Here is a 14,653-nt window from a genome sequence, read left to right on the forward strand (position 1 = left end):
GGACTCATTAGTAGCGAGGTTATTCCGAGCCAGGTACTTTCCTTCTTCATCTTTTTGGACTGCCAATTCTAATGGTGGCTCAGCTTGTTGGAAAGGGATTGCTGAGGCAAGGTCAGTGTTGGCCCGTGGCATGAAATGGCAGGTAGGAGATGGCACAAGGGTTCGTATTTGGGAAGATCCTTGGCTCCTAATGTCAGGACCCACCCCGAATTTCACCCTGAAACCCAAAGTAAATCATGCGGGGACCACCTCTAAGGAAAGTTTACCGAAAATTCGGCATAACCTCCCTTGAAAATGGACAACCCTTCCTAATAATACCTACATACACTTATGAAAATCCAAATCCAACGTTAAACTCCTGGAGCCTTCGTGCTCCCCAAATCACAACATCTCCTAATTTATTTACTAACATTAAAAAGAAAATCTCATAACCAACAACCACAGTTCAAAACAACTCTATTTGAGAGGAAATGAACTAGAAATATATATATATATATATATATATATATATATATATATATGAGTGGAAGCTATACATTGACTATGCCTCATCTTCATGTATGCCCGACCTCAACTATGCAATCCTACAAATTGGCCATTTTTAAAACGAAGGGATCAGGGGAAAACATTCGAAAACGTTAGAGTGAGTGGACAAAAGTAAATTTAAAAGAAACAAGCAATAAATATCTTTATGCTTTCCCAAATTAAATTTCCAAAGAAAAGCGAATGCATGCCTCAAGCGATAAACTTTCAACTCATAAAATATCGAGCCTCTCATTCTCTAAAATATATGTATGTATTTACACACGTCCATACTCCTTGTATGAATTCTTATGAAAAGTATGAAAAATAAAAATTCATACAAGGCTATTATGCTCGCGTCTAATGCTCACGTCACACCAAAATGCAGTGATACACTATGCCATTAAGGTGGACGGACGGGTGTATAAATATGTGCCCATACCCCCTATATGAATTAAACACTCATATAGGGCTACTACGCTCGCGTCTAACGCTCACGTCACACTATAATGCGATTATATACTACGCCATTAAGGTGGACAGACATATATGACTGGTTAGTATTTATATACATACTCTCCTCATAATTATATATTTATATTCACCGAAAAATCTCATTTTTGGTAACTCCCCAAAAGAAATAAAATCGTCAAATGCTCCAACAAAAGAAATTGTTCAACAATAAACCATTGCACACATATTATTTAAAACAAAAGTCAACTCACAATTTTAGGCATAAGCCCGACGAAATCCAAATCGCCACTCAAGTGAGGTCTCCTCGAATCCTGGCACAATAACTATGCTTACGACCAAACTTCAATTTCAGAAAAAATAATACTTAAATATATAACCCAAAACTCTTCCGCCTAACCCACTGCCCTTTCTACGGTTAAGCTTATCGGATTCACGCCAAACTCCAACCACAACCTCATTTTATTTATTTCAACATTCTAAAACAATAATAAGGGAAATCTAACGGTCAGATTCTACCCCATTAACCCCCAAAATCACCAATTTTTGAAAAATTTCATACATAATCAAAACTCCTCAAAAAATTCCAAACTTTACAACAATAAACTCCCCTTAATACAACAAATTAAAAACTTCACAGTGGCGGCGCCGCCATCTGCCCCGCCGGCAGCGGTGGCCGGAGGCCGACTCCGGCGACCTCCAATGTCTACCAAATTTTAACAGTATCTTCCTCTCAACTCACTCTACAACTTTCCTAACTAGCATAAACACCAATTTCAAGCCTAACTAGGCCAATCGAACGAAAACATTCTAAAAAACCCTAGAACTTCCAACACTCGAATCTCTTTACCCAGGCCAAGAGAGAGCGAATTGTTTTGAGGGATTGATGCACGAGAGGAGAGCTTCCAAAAGGGCCCAGCAGCTCCGGCTATGGCGGCCGGAGGAGGGAGCTCCGACTAGAGAACCACCACGATAGTCGAACGTTTCGGGTGAGCTAACTCCCTCACTGCGGCACTAGGGCGGCTCCCACTAGTCTAGGAAGAACGTTGGGTCGAGGGCCGACCGATTGGGATCGATGCGGCGGTCTGCGGTGGCCGGACGACGGTGGACGAGCTCGGGAATTGTTCGGTAGAGAGAGGGCTCGAGAGGAAAGAGAGAGAAAAAGAAGAGAAGAAAAGAGTTGGGCTCCCAACCGGTTCCTACCCAAACCAAATATAAACCCAACTCCAAAAATAACCCCATAAAATATTACCCTAATAAAATTTACCTTTTACTAGCTAAAATTTACCATTTTTACCATCGTCACATTTTTCTCCTGCGAAAAATTCCTTCGAAATAAACGTCCCCACAAACCCCTCTAGGGACCATTTAAACTAAAACTCATTGACAAAGATGGTAAAACTCTTGTTAAGACCAAGTTAGTAAATAAAGTAAAAATTTAAGAGTCGGGATGTAACAAATCTCCCCTTCTTATAAAAATTTCGTCCTCGAAGTTTACATACCTGTCAATAAAAAAGGTAAGGATATTGCTGCCTCATTCGTCCTCTAACAAAGACTTCAGCATATACAAGGCACATGTACAATAATCCGGAAAACTAACAACATTAACTAGTATTCTTAGATTGTCATGCTCTACTTTTTGTGTGTTATCTTTTCTTGGCGAATGCTCAGCTTTCTGTTTAAATCAAACCTTTTAGAAAATAAGTTTTGCCCATCTGACCCAATCCCCGTTTCATTTCTCAAAAAATTGTTCCTACAAATTTTCAAAACATTTTAGATCTACCTCTTTTCATGTAAAATCCAATGAACATCATGATATAAGCTCGAAATTTGATCTAGATACTACAACATAGAAACTTGTCCCAACTTAGATCATCCTCACTACAAATATCATGGTTAAACTCGTAATTATCTGATCCCCAACATTCACAAACCTTAATCAAAACTCAAAACTAAACAAAAGTACTTAAATTTCACCCAAAAAAAAATCAGATTGTGAGCGTGACTAGTACTGACTATGAACCGATTCCACGGCCACTCAGTGCCGTCGTCCCTTGAGATCTTCGGTCCCGCAATTCTCCAATAATGCGAACTGACGGCGTCAGAATCAGAGGCGGAAGAAGTGGTTGATATATGATCGGCGATGTCGAACGGCCTAGCAGAGCTCTGAGGGTTTCTGATAAAGCATGAGTTACAGGTAATTCTGATTAACAACAAACTGTGTATAATCCACAGGCTTCAAAAACAAACCCACAAAATTCCAAAACAATAAACCAATGCCAATTTCATTCCTCTCTAAAAAAAAGAAAAGATAATTCCAATTTCATTCTTCTCTCAGAAAAATTAATTCCAATTTTGTTTTCATTTTCTTTACTGCGCGTGTGGCGCGTATTCGAGGACTATGTGTCCCCGGTATCATGGGATCCCTCACGAAACATCATCGTATGGCCCAAACTATTTTCCTTTATAAGGTTGAAGTCGCTTAAGTCTTTCCCTCCCTCCCTCTTCGAAAATTTCGGTGCTCTGTTTCCTCGCTGGGAATCCAAGATGGCCGAAATCCAAGACTTGGAGTGTAGCTTCTACCTTGAATCTTTTAGGGTCAAGGATATCGTCTTGGAGTTTTGCCAGGCACCCCATCGGTACCACTTCGACTGTCTGCACAACGGCTACGCTCCCGTAGCAATGAAAAATACGGTGGCTGGGAATCGCATCAGGTGCCCTCTCTGCAGTCAAAGTCGGCCACTGAGCGATTCCGTTACGTTGTTCGTTCTTGAAGATAGATTGGTGCCGGCGACGGAGTTCCCCGACTGGGAATGGTGGCTTCCGACGATGCCGCCCACCCCACCAATGCTTCCTTACAATCATGTTAATCTTGAATTTGAGGCCAACCTCATTCCGGCAGAGGTGATTGACTTTGGCTTAGAGCTTCTGTTCGGAACCAAAGAAGAAGAGGAAGAGCCGCTGCCGGAGGCGCCGACTGTGGAGGAGAATGGTGCCGCGGCGGAGGGGGATGGTCTCATTGGTCTCTATCGGGATCCTGAATTTCTAGATCCGATAGATATTTTCTTGGAACCTGGCGTGGTGGGAGTGATCCCGAACGAGTTTCCACCGGCTTATTCTTTAAATGATGAGCAAGAGTCCGATGTGGATGATCAATCGGACGTTGAAGACTCCGATGAGTCTGTGCAGCACGGTTAGCAGACGTCATCATATACCCCAGCCGTCGAGAGAGTGAAGCTCATCAGAATGTATATAGTGATAATCTTAATTCGTTTCCCTATTTGATTTCAATAATGTGAGCCATAATGTCTAGAGGTTCCTAATTGAAGCAATTCTGTAAATCTATTTGTACCAAAGCACCAAATGCGAATTTCAAAGATTTACGAATTGAACCTATCAGGTGATCACCTGTTGATTAGAATTGTTACATTTTTGGATAATATGTATATTCATCTCCATTTTACAGTATTTTCGATAGTGTTACATTATTTTTTTTTTTGTGTGAGAGCATTCCATAGTGTTACATTAATTAATGATCGTTTGGAAGAGGCATTTGTGGGGGGTTTTTCATTTCTAGCTGTTCTAATCAACCTTACCTCCATACAATACCCTTGTTGAATGTAATGGGATGTCCATAAAAAAAAGAGAAAAAAAAAAGCTATGTACCTTCGTAGATAGGCCTGGCAATTTGGCCCGCAGGCCGCAAGCCTGCCTGAAACCTGCCTGAACCAGCCCGTTTTACAAAACGTGTTAAAAAAACCCGCCCGCCAGAAACCCGCTAGAAACCCGCCAATTAACGGGTGGTGCGGGCTGAGCCTGTTGGAGCCCGTTGAAACCCGTTAAGCAATAAAATTCATAAAACAATATCATCGTCATTTTCGCTCTCCACCTCTGCTACCTTCAGCGGGGCTGCGGCAACGTTGAGTTCGATGTGGTGAGGGGAGAGGCTAGGGTGGACGGGGTGGAGGAGGAGCTTGGCAAAGACCTCGTCAGTGCTGGGATTGGCAAGGAAGTTGACGACAGGGATACGACAAAGAATGAGAGGCTTGGAGAGGACTTGAGGAAAGAGAAGAACATGAGATGAACCGGAGGTGTAGTGTTCGAGGTGGCCCTGGGGGAAGTAGTAAACCCTAGAATGGAGAGCTGGGATGGTGACGGAGTTGCCTGCGCAGGCTCGCCAGATTTTGGGGTCGATGGAGATGAGCTGCGGTTGAGGTTGTGGCGGCGCGTGGGAGTGAGAGTGAGAGCGTGAGCAAGTGTGACGCTGAGAATTAGGAGACATGGTGGTGGTTAGAAGAATTGGATTTCTGGTTTGAGAATCAGGCCTTTGGAAATGATAGGTATGGCATCTATGGGCGGTTTTAAGGAAGAACAAGTTGGATATTCATGTTTTGAAAAAAAAAAAATATTCTTCTCAAGTTCAAGGTGGGTTTGGGAAAAAAAAATCACGGGCTTAGCGGGTTCCAATGGGTTCTCCAATGGGTTCCAACGAAAACCCGCAAACTTGTCAGGCTCGGCTTGGTTTGACTCATTAGCTAACGGGTTTTTAACGGGTTTAACCCCTTAAGAGCCCGTCCTGTTAAGAACCCGCACGAGTCCGCATGGGTCCGGCCCGTTGCTAGGCCTATTCGTAGATATGTACATTTGATAGAGCTTAGAAAACCCTATTCTCCTATTCTCTCTCTCAAAACATAAGAGCGGCGGTTCATCTCATCCAGTAGTCCTCGTCCGGTAGCGCCAGGGGCAGGCCTTCGGCTTTGCTTCCTATGATTGCTGCTGGATGGGAGTATCAGTGTTATTGTCTTTGGGCTCGTCCGAGTTTGGGCTCTAAACGCAGGGCTTAGAAGGATCAGATTTGGCTATGTTAGAGGACGACGACAAAGGTACGATTTCGTGATGGCAATCACCCTTTATTGCAGATTCTTGCTTGAAGGCTGTTGACATTTTCATGCGGCGCAAACGATGATGGAAGAACCTGTTAAGGTTGATCTCCATGGTGGCTTAGATTTACGGTGACGTGGCTTGCTATGGGAGATGGTGTTGAGGATCGGGTCGAGTTGTCGGGTTTTGCCGGCGGGATCGTACACGGGCAGAAACGGTTTTGGTGGATTTGGTCCAGATCTACTTGATGGCCTTGTGTTATTGGGCCTTCGTGGACCGTCTTTGGGTCACTATTTAGTAGTAGTTAGATTAGTTAGGGTTTATGTTTTTTATTTCCTTTAGGTCTTGTTCCTTTAGGATACTATCGCACGTCTTTGTGTTTATATGTCCTATGGACTTTAGTGAATACGATTAATGAGTAGTCTATCTAGGCTCACAACTACTTGTCTATCTGTAGATGGTAGCAGTACGTAGAGTATATAATGGCTGCTTCTGGCCTTCGAGAAATCAATATATCTAGTCGCATTTGATTTTTATCAAAAAAAAAATGTACATTTGATAGAATGAACCAAAAAAAATAATGATAATAATATTTACTTGATTAATAAATTTAATATTCTCTTTCTAAGTACAATACTAACTTGATAAAACATGGGAGGAGTTTTTGGTTTGGTGGAGATATTGTTTGGTCTCTAAGTTTATGGCGACGATGAAGTTTTCTTCTCCCAGGGTGTGTTTGTGGGTGCGCGGAACAAGGCGGCGATGTCTCTCGAAGGCAACATCATCTCACGGCGGTGACCGCTAGAGTGTTCTCCTTTCATGTCCTTCTTGCTACTATAAAGGAAAGTTGGGCTAGGCCAATTGTTTTGGGTTTAGGTTTAATTTCTTTTTGGGCTTTGGGCTGTTTTTTTTTATCTTTTATAGTTTTCTATTAAAATAAGTTCCTTTCATTAGAACTCTAAGCACTTTTGTGCCTAAGTATTTTTTTGTGTCTCATGACGTCCTGGAGTTATGAGTCTATTTATTTATTAATCTTTTTATAGTTTTCTAGGTGGGATCTTAGCCTATAATCTATTTTCTATTAGATTGTAGGCTCATTTGTGAGCCTAAATGTAAATAAGAATACAACCCTCATACGAATTTTATGATTTTGTTTGTCCTATGTACGCATGGAAGCAGATCGATTTGTATTGTACCATTTACTTGAATACTAATTACTGTTGTAAAATAAAAGGAATAGATTGAGAAAGGAGAGAAACAACTAAGAGAATGAGAGAATATATGTGTATTATTGAGTAGGGAATCATCTCTTATATAGAGATGTAATCAGTATGTAAATTACATGAATATCCCTAGTAAGCTAATTACAAGAGTGCCCATTAAATAAACTAATTACAACACTCCCCCTTGGGTATTCTATGTTTTTAGCTTCCTCTGATATGTGCTCCAGTGTTGCCTCGTCAAAACCTTGCCAGGTAATAAAAAACCCTATGGGACAAAAACAATCCTCTTCGAAGGAGAAAAGAGTACAACACACAAGTAGCAGTGGCAATCAGAACCCTTGATTTCGGTGAAGCGGTTTAGTCTAGATCATAAGATGTGAGTCCGTGGGAGATAGATGCATAATAGTTGCTACACCAAAACCTTGTCCGGTAAACCCAGTGGGACAAACCCATGGTCCAAGGGAAAAGATGAGCCAATGCATATATGTTGAATAAATGTATCTTCAAGATGCAGCATGAGCAAGGTGATTAATTACATGTGTGCCTCATTAAAACCTTGCCAGGTAACAAAACCCAGTGGGACAAAATAACCCTGGACGAAGGACAAAAGAGTACACAATGGTCAAGAGTCTGCTTTAGAATACTCTTCTTGATATTGACTCCCCCTGAAAACTCTAAGATTATTGTATTCTCTATAGTAAAGACATAACCAGTTAGGAATAAGCCTTGTGTGGGTTTACATAACCCGTGTCAACATATTTAACAAGACAAACATCATTCCAAGGATCATAGGCGGTTGATCTATTCCATGATGCCTATGGATAGAACGAGCCATTTTTCGTTATACATTTAAAGTAACGGAAAATTATCTTTTATTCTATTTTACGGAGGCGGCGTGTTGGCGCAGAGTTATATCTAGCTAACAAATTCATATCGGGTGAGATGTCCAGTCTAGGGCATTTAGCCAAATACAATAATGCCCATATTGTACTTAGATACCAGTCTTCTGGTCCCAATATCTCTTCATTATCATCTACACGATGATACAGGTCTCACTAGACTTCAGACGATTATGAGTGATCTTGAAGACTTTGCTTTATCCTCATTAAAACATCTTAACATCTTCTAGATGTAATTTGATTGATGGACCAAAATTCCATTTGCACTTTGCATTGCACGACTCCAGGTCGAGAAAATGATTTGGTCTCTGAAAGTCTTTATCTCAAACTCCATCTTCAGGCGTTTTGTGGTTTTCTTGATCTCTTCAAGAGTATCAATCAAATCCATGTTATTGACGTAGATCACCAAAAAATTGCAAACCCGAAGTTTGTTTTCTTAATAAACACGCATGGGCATAGTTTATTGCTCATATATCTCATCCCAAACAAATATTCACTTAGACGGTTATACCAACTCCGTCTGGATTGTTTGAACCCTTAAAGTGAACTACTCTAGCAAATGGAGAGCATGTTCTGTGGTCTAGAACTATTTGCTTTGGGTAACAGATGTCCTTCAGGAAACTTCATGTATATCTCTATATTCAGATCCCCATAGAGATAAGTTGTTACCACATTCATAGGCTGCTTATTCAGTTATTGGAAACTACCAAACTGATAAGGTAGTGGAACATTATGACGTCCATTACGGGAAAGTACGCCTCCTTGTACTCAATCGTAGGGCGTTGAGAAAATCCTTGCACCACTAAACGAGACTTATATCACAATCTCGTTTTTCTCATTATGCTTCGTTACAAATACTTATCTAAACAATATAAGTTTAACATTGGTAGGTGTGGGAACAACAGGCCCATAACACCTTTCTCTTAGTTAAAGAATATGATTTGACCTGGATTGTTTCTTTCCTTTTTAGCCAGTCATCTCTTCGTTGAGATCTATCAATGAAGCAAGGTTCGACATCATCGCTTATTATAAATTCGGTGGCCACCGCAAATACAAACATATCATTGATAAACTCTCATTCCGATTCAATATCTCACAAAATTTACCGAGATTTTCTATTCTTGGGAGTGGGTTTAAATGTTGGAGCGTCCCCCAACTTCGTCTCTTTTAGGATGAACTCATAATCCGGATTTATCTCGTGAGTTGAATTGGTTTAAGATTTCGATGGCAAGAAGATTCATTTGTGCCAAGATTACCCTCTTCTAGGGATAAAAATCGTTCAAACCTAATGGTCTACCTCGCTTCTAGGCAGGGACTATGACTGGTTAGCCGCCATGGCCGTACCTCATCCAACTAGGACGATACGTCCTATGGGGACATTTATCCGATCCTTGCAGGTTTGCAGCAGGTATATATGATCTCGTCACTTAAACTAGATCTAGTGAAGTGTCTAGCATATTATGGGCTACACTACGTAAATCTAGGATTCTTTGCACTTCAACTAGAAGTAGAATTCTTCGCACTTCAATTTCAGATGTGCGGTTTGGGGATCAAGATGAGATATTCTACACGTCGTTCATCAGGAACGCTCACATTCTTATCTCCCCCTAATGACGGGAATGTTGTCTCATCAAAGTGACGACCGCAAATCTAACGGTATAGAGATCTCCTGTCAAGGGCTATAAGGAGCACATAGTGGATAGGGTTCATAATCGACATATATGCCCATCCTTTGTTGAGGACCTGATTTTGTACGTTGTGGTAGCACAATTGTCACGGAGACTACAAACCCAAATGCGTGTAAGTGCAAAAACATCAGGTTCACACTCAGTCACCAACTATAACACGAAGTAAGACGGGTAGCAGTGGGCCTCAACTGGACCGACATGGCTGCATGCAAGATTGCATAGCCCGACGCAAATAGTAGAAGCTTGGTGCGCATTACCAATGTTCTATATGAGAGACCATCTTAGGTTTGAACATAGGAAACTATATGTTTTACAAAACCCAAGGGATATGCAATAATCATCGAAAACCTTCGATGTAAACTCTTCGGCATTATCATGTCTTATAGACTTTATAGGATAATCCAAGTGGTGTACCCTCTATTTCATGGGTGAGAGTTTAGCAAACGCAACATTTTCATGTGGACAATAGTGTGACATCTGATCACTTTTGTCGATGCATCAACCAAAACCATTAATATTTAACTGGTCCGTATGATGGTTGGATAGGTTCATGTATTTTCCCTTGCATTCTGTGCATAAAGAGATAGTATATATTCTAGTATTTGCATGTGATGGTCTAGTATTCAACATTCTTAACGAGCAGCTTGACATAATATGTCATTAAAGACAAGACCCTTATTCTGAGGGGGATGCCCGTGTGATAATTGAGTTGAGGATGCGGTGCATCACATGTTTTTCTTGGGTGCATCAAACACCAATACTATAGCTAGTATTTGCTCGAATCATTTAGTTGCTAGCTAATAAATTTGAATATATTCAATGTACGCTTTTGGCCGCACATTCGAAGGTTATGCAAATATATTACACCATTTCTCTGGTGGTTTCAACGTTTAAGTATTGGTTTCAATGAACTTAACTTTCGATAACGTTCTTTTGAAACGTAGAGATATTTTGCCTCGTCAGCCAGACGAGAATTCTCAGTTCCTTAATATTGATAACACATCAATTTTGATTTAGATTCTAGGGCTTTAAGCCTTTTCATTTCAATATTCTCTAATTATGATTTGCTTCAGGCAAGGAAGATGTCTACTTCAAATAGTTTCTTCTGGAGACTACCAATTAACATGATAAAAGCTACCGATGTTATCATGTCTGGTGAATTTTGGAATGAAACTTCAAGTTTCTTAAGGGGGTTATTATCGAAACTACATGTTCGATTTATACATGAACTACTTGTTCATTTCTGAACTTCTGGTTCATTTTTGAACTACCGATTCATTAGGTACATATATTTTCAAATTATAATCATGTAGCAATTGATGATATTAATTTCATTCTACTAATTTAGCATAGTGAATATGTCACGTAACTCTATGTAAATGCTTCTGGCAATTAACTACACATTAAATATGGTGAATATATTAACAACAGCCATTATGAGAAAGAATTTGGAGAGTCTTATAGACATACATAATGACTAGGTACGAAAAACCTGAGTCATTAGATTATTTTCCTTTTATTTGATTCTGTTGGACTAAAGGAATTAACTGTAATTAAAGTGAAATAAATAAACCTAGCCTCTACATACTTTACAAGCCTACGGGGCACAATCTGAGAGGTATGTTGGGCTTCTAGGTCTCATAGAGGGAGAGTGGGCCTACTGGGCACAAAATGGTCTGCCAAGAAATGCAATGTTATTAGTCAACTTTTTTGGTAACTCCAATTGTATACGACCAGGTAAGCAATGATGAGGTGGTGGAGCGAGGCTCACTTAAGTACACAGCCTCAAAAGAATTTGCCTAGATATCGCATCCAACTGGATGAGCCTAGTTTAAGAAGAATTATATTCATTGTATGGACTCATGGCGACACATGGCGAGATTTTGTGGTAGCCTTGCAGCTTACGTTGAGTTTTTGACTCAATTTTGTATATATTCAGGCTTGTTTTAAGCTTCTGACTTAACATGATTAATATTCACCAATATAACATAAACCAATGCAATATATGTTATTAAATCGTAACATATAAACTTAATGTGAAAGTAATTATATGAAACCGAAATAAATTAAATTATAACGGAAACAATTTAATTCACATCGACATAATTATATGAATAAAATTGGTATTTACTTAACCAATAAATATTAATAACGTAGCGGTTACTTGCAAAACTAACTCATTTGCATCACCAATTGCTTCTGGCATTAATGTGTTATTACATACTCATAATGATTATCGATATAAATGATAACATAATTGATAACTAATTGAATAAAACTGACACGATTTGAATTTGGTAACCGACATTAAATATATGGCATAAATTACTAAATAAATATCGTTTATGCAGCGGTTAAGTACCAAATGCAATGAGTTCAAATCTCATTAATGCTTCTAGCATTACACATAAGTATTAAATTAGATAAATGCTTCTGGCATAACGTTTATGTAACAATCGCGTAATTAAAACTCAAAATTCATGCTTCTAGCACAATGGATTATAATGACATTATTCAAATTGGTGTAACCATAACGTTTCTATCATAAATTGTGCAATAATTTGGCCCATAATACTTGTACCATAATGTATGGGTTATAACTTGGTAAATGCTTCTAGCATTAATTACATGCCCTTAAATGACATTGAATTTGACACAATTCAAATCAGTAACCGACAAAACGTATATGTTAATTTATACATAAATAACATAATCAGTTTTATGCGTCATTATTCAAATGACGTTACATTTCTAAACGGATTTTATTCAAACCCCATTAAGAGCAATATTAATTCATTTGTATTACTAAATGACATTAAATGCTTCGAGCACAATGGATATTCCATACTTGTAACATTTCTTACCAATTACCAAATTAATGGTACTACCATGGTGCATTGTTACGAGCATTACGTTCGGAATGCATGAGGATTAAAGTTTAGATATCATGACTCATGAGCGACAAAACTTTTGCGCTGATCCATTTTGCCTTCTTGTCTGCACTACTAGGCAAGCAGGTGGCGATGACTAATTCTAATGGCTACTGGCCGCTCCAGTGATTTACGATGTCTCCGTTATCACTCACAAAATATGAACAAGTTTATATTAGAGATCTATATGTATCAACCAAATAAACTAATAAAATAAATTTGGTGTTCATGCGTTGTAGGCAGATCTTTCAATATGCAACCAAAGGAAATGGGTTCATGCTTCATGGTGATTTGTTCATCATATAATCAAGGCTAGCAAATATGAATTAGAATTAAGATAAGAAAACGTTACTCATTGCAGAACGGATAATCTCCATCTTTTATGTGTAGAACTGTGAAGGCCATTTGTGGAGCTACTCAGCCAATCTAAGAACTGTCCATGGTTGATCACCGATTTCAGAGCTTTCCATGTCAACGTAGAGCGAATTCGATGAATCAAATTGAAAGATCATCCTTTGCTTTTAGAGCTTCACATGCAACAGAAAACAATATAATGTTAGAACTATTCGTGCTGATAACGTGTTGTAAAATAAAAGGAATAGATTGAGAAAGGAGAGAAACAACCAAGAGAATGAGAGAATATGTGTGTATTATTGAGTAGGGAATCATCTCTTATACAGAGATGTAATCAGTATGTAAATTACATGAATATCCCTAGTAAGCTAATTACAAGAATGACCATTAAATAAATTATTTACAACAATGACAAAATTATTTTTGAGTTCAAAAAACTAACTTGATAAAACAAAAAACAAGAAAAAAAGTAATAATACTAACAATTAATGGTCGAAAAACAATAAGAGCTAGCCTTGCATAACAACCGTCACATAGATGTTCAATTGCTCATAGAAATAACAGAGTGGATTGATGTACTTGAGTGGATTAATCCATCTTCATGCAAGTTCTCCCCTATTGCACGATCCGGAATAATAACTGAAGAAAGACTCTCTTCATAGATACCAACACTACAAAAACTACCAGCTTTGTCAACATCCTTGATTGATAAAGTCCAAAATTCCCCATCAAAATTGTACATAACTAACAATGATTCGTCAAACACCATCAAATCATAAGACCCTCTCCAAAATGCAGAATGTGATAACTCGTGATATGGAATAGAGACTCTCATTTTGGTCCACAACTCTCTCACTCCGTATTCCTTCATGACCCAAAACTCATTATATGTTTTTACCTTCGTCAATAGTGATGCAAATGTTATAGATAGCTGGTCTCTAAAAACCCGTAGTCCAATTGATCGAGTATCACCAATTAATGACGGTAATGGAATTAGTCTAGACTCTAGACCACTAGTAGAGAAAAAGGCTTAAGCGACGGGTACTTTCACATTTCGTCTCTTAGGGTCACTTAAGCAATTCCTAACTGACAAAAACCAATATCGTCCATGAAGATACACTTTTCGTCGCTACAGTTTTCTAAGGCGACGAAATATTTTTGTCGCCTGAACTTCGTCACCACAGGTCCTATTAAGGCGACAACAAGGATTTTGTCGCAAATTATTTATGTAGCGATGAATTAGTTAACACTTAAGCGTCGAATAATTTTGTCGCATAAGATCCTTAACCTAACCGACAAATTTACATTTTGTCGCTTTAGTTTTAGACTAAAGTGACGGAACTTTTCACTCTTGAGCGACGAAAATTTTTGTCGCATGATATCCTTCACCTAATTGACAAATTTAATTTTCGTTGTCTTAGGTTAACACTAAACCAACGAAACGTTTGACCTTCGAGCGACGAAATTGTTCCTCGCATTATATCCTTCACCTAACCGACGAATTGACTTCATCGTGTTAGGTTAAGACTAAAGATACGGAACTTTAAGTTTAGAGCGACGAAAGTGGTTGTCGCATAATATCATTAACCTAAGCGACGAAACTGTTTAACTTTAGCGACGAAATATTTTGTCGCTTAAGTGAAATCTTCTTTATATCCTCTGCATCACTTCCAAATCGAAAAAAC

Source organism: Fragaria vesca, linkage group LG4, assembly GCF_000184155.1.
Source record: "Fragaria vesca subsp. vesca linkage group LG4, FraVesHawaii_1.0, whole genome shotgun sequence".
Taxonomy (NCBI): Eukaryota; Viridiplantae; Streptophyta; class Magnoliopsida; order Rosales; family Rosaceae; genus Fragaria; species Fragaria vesca.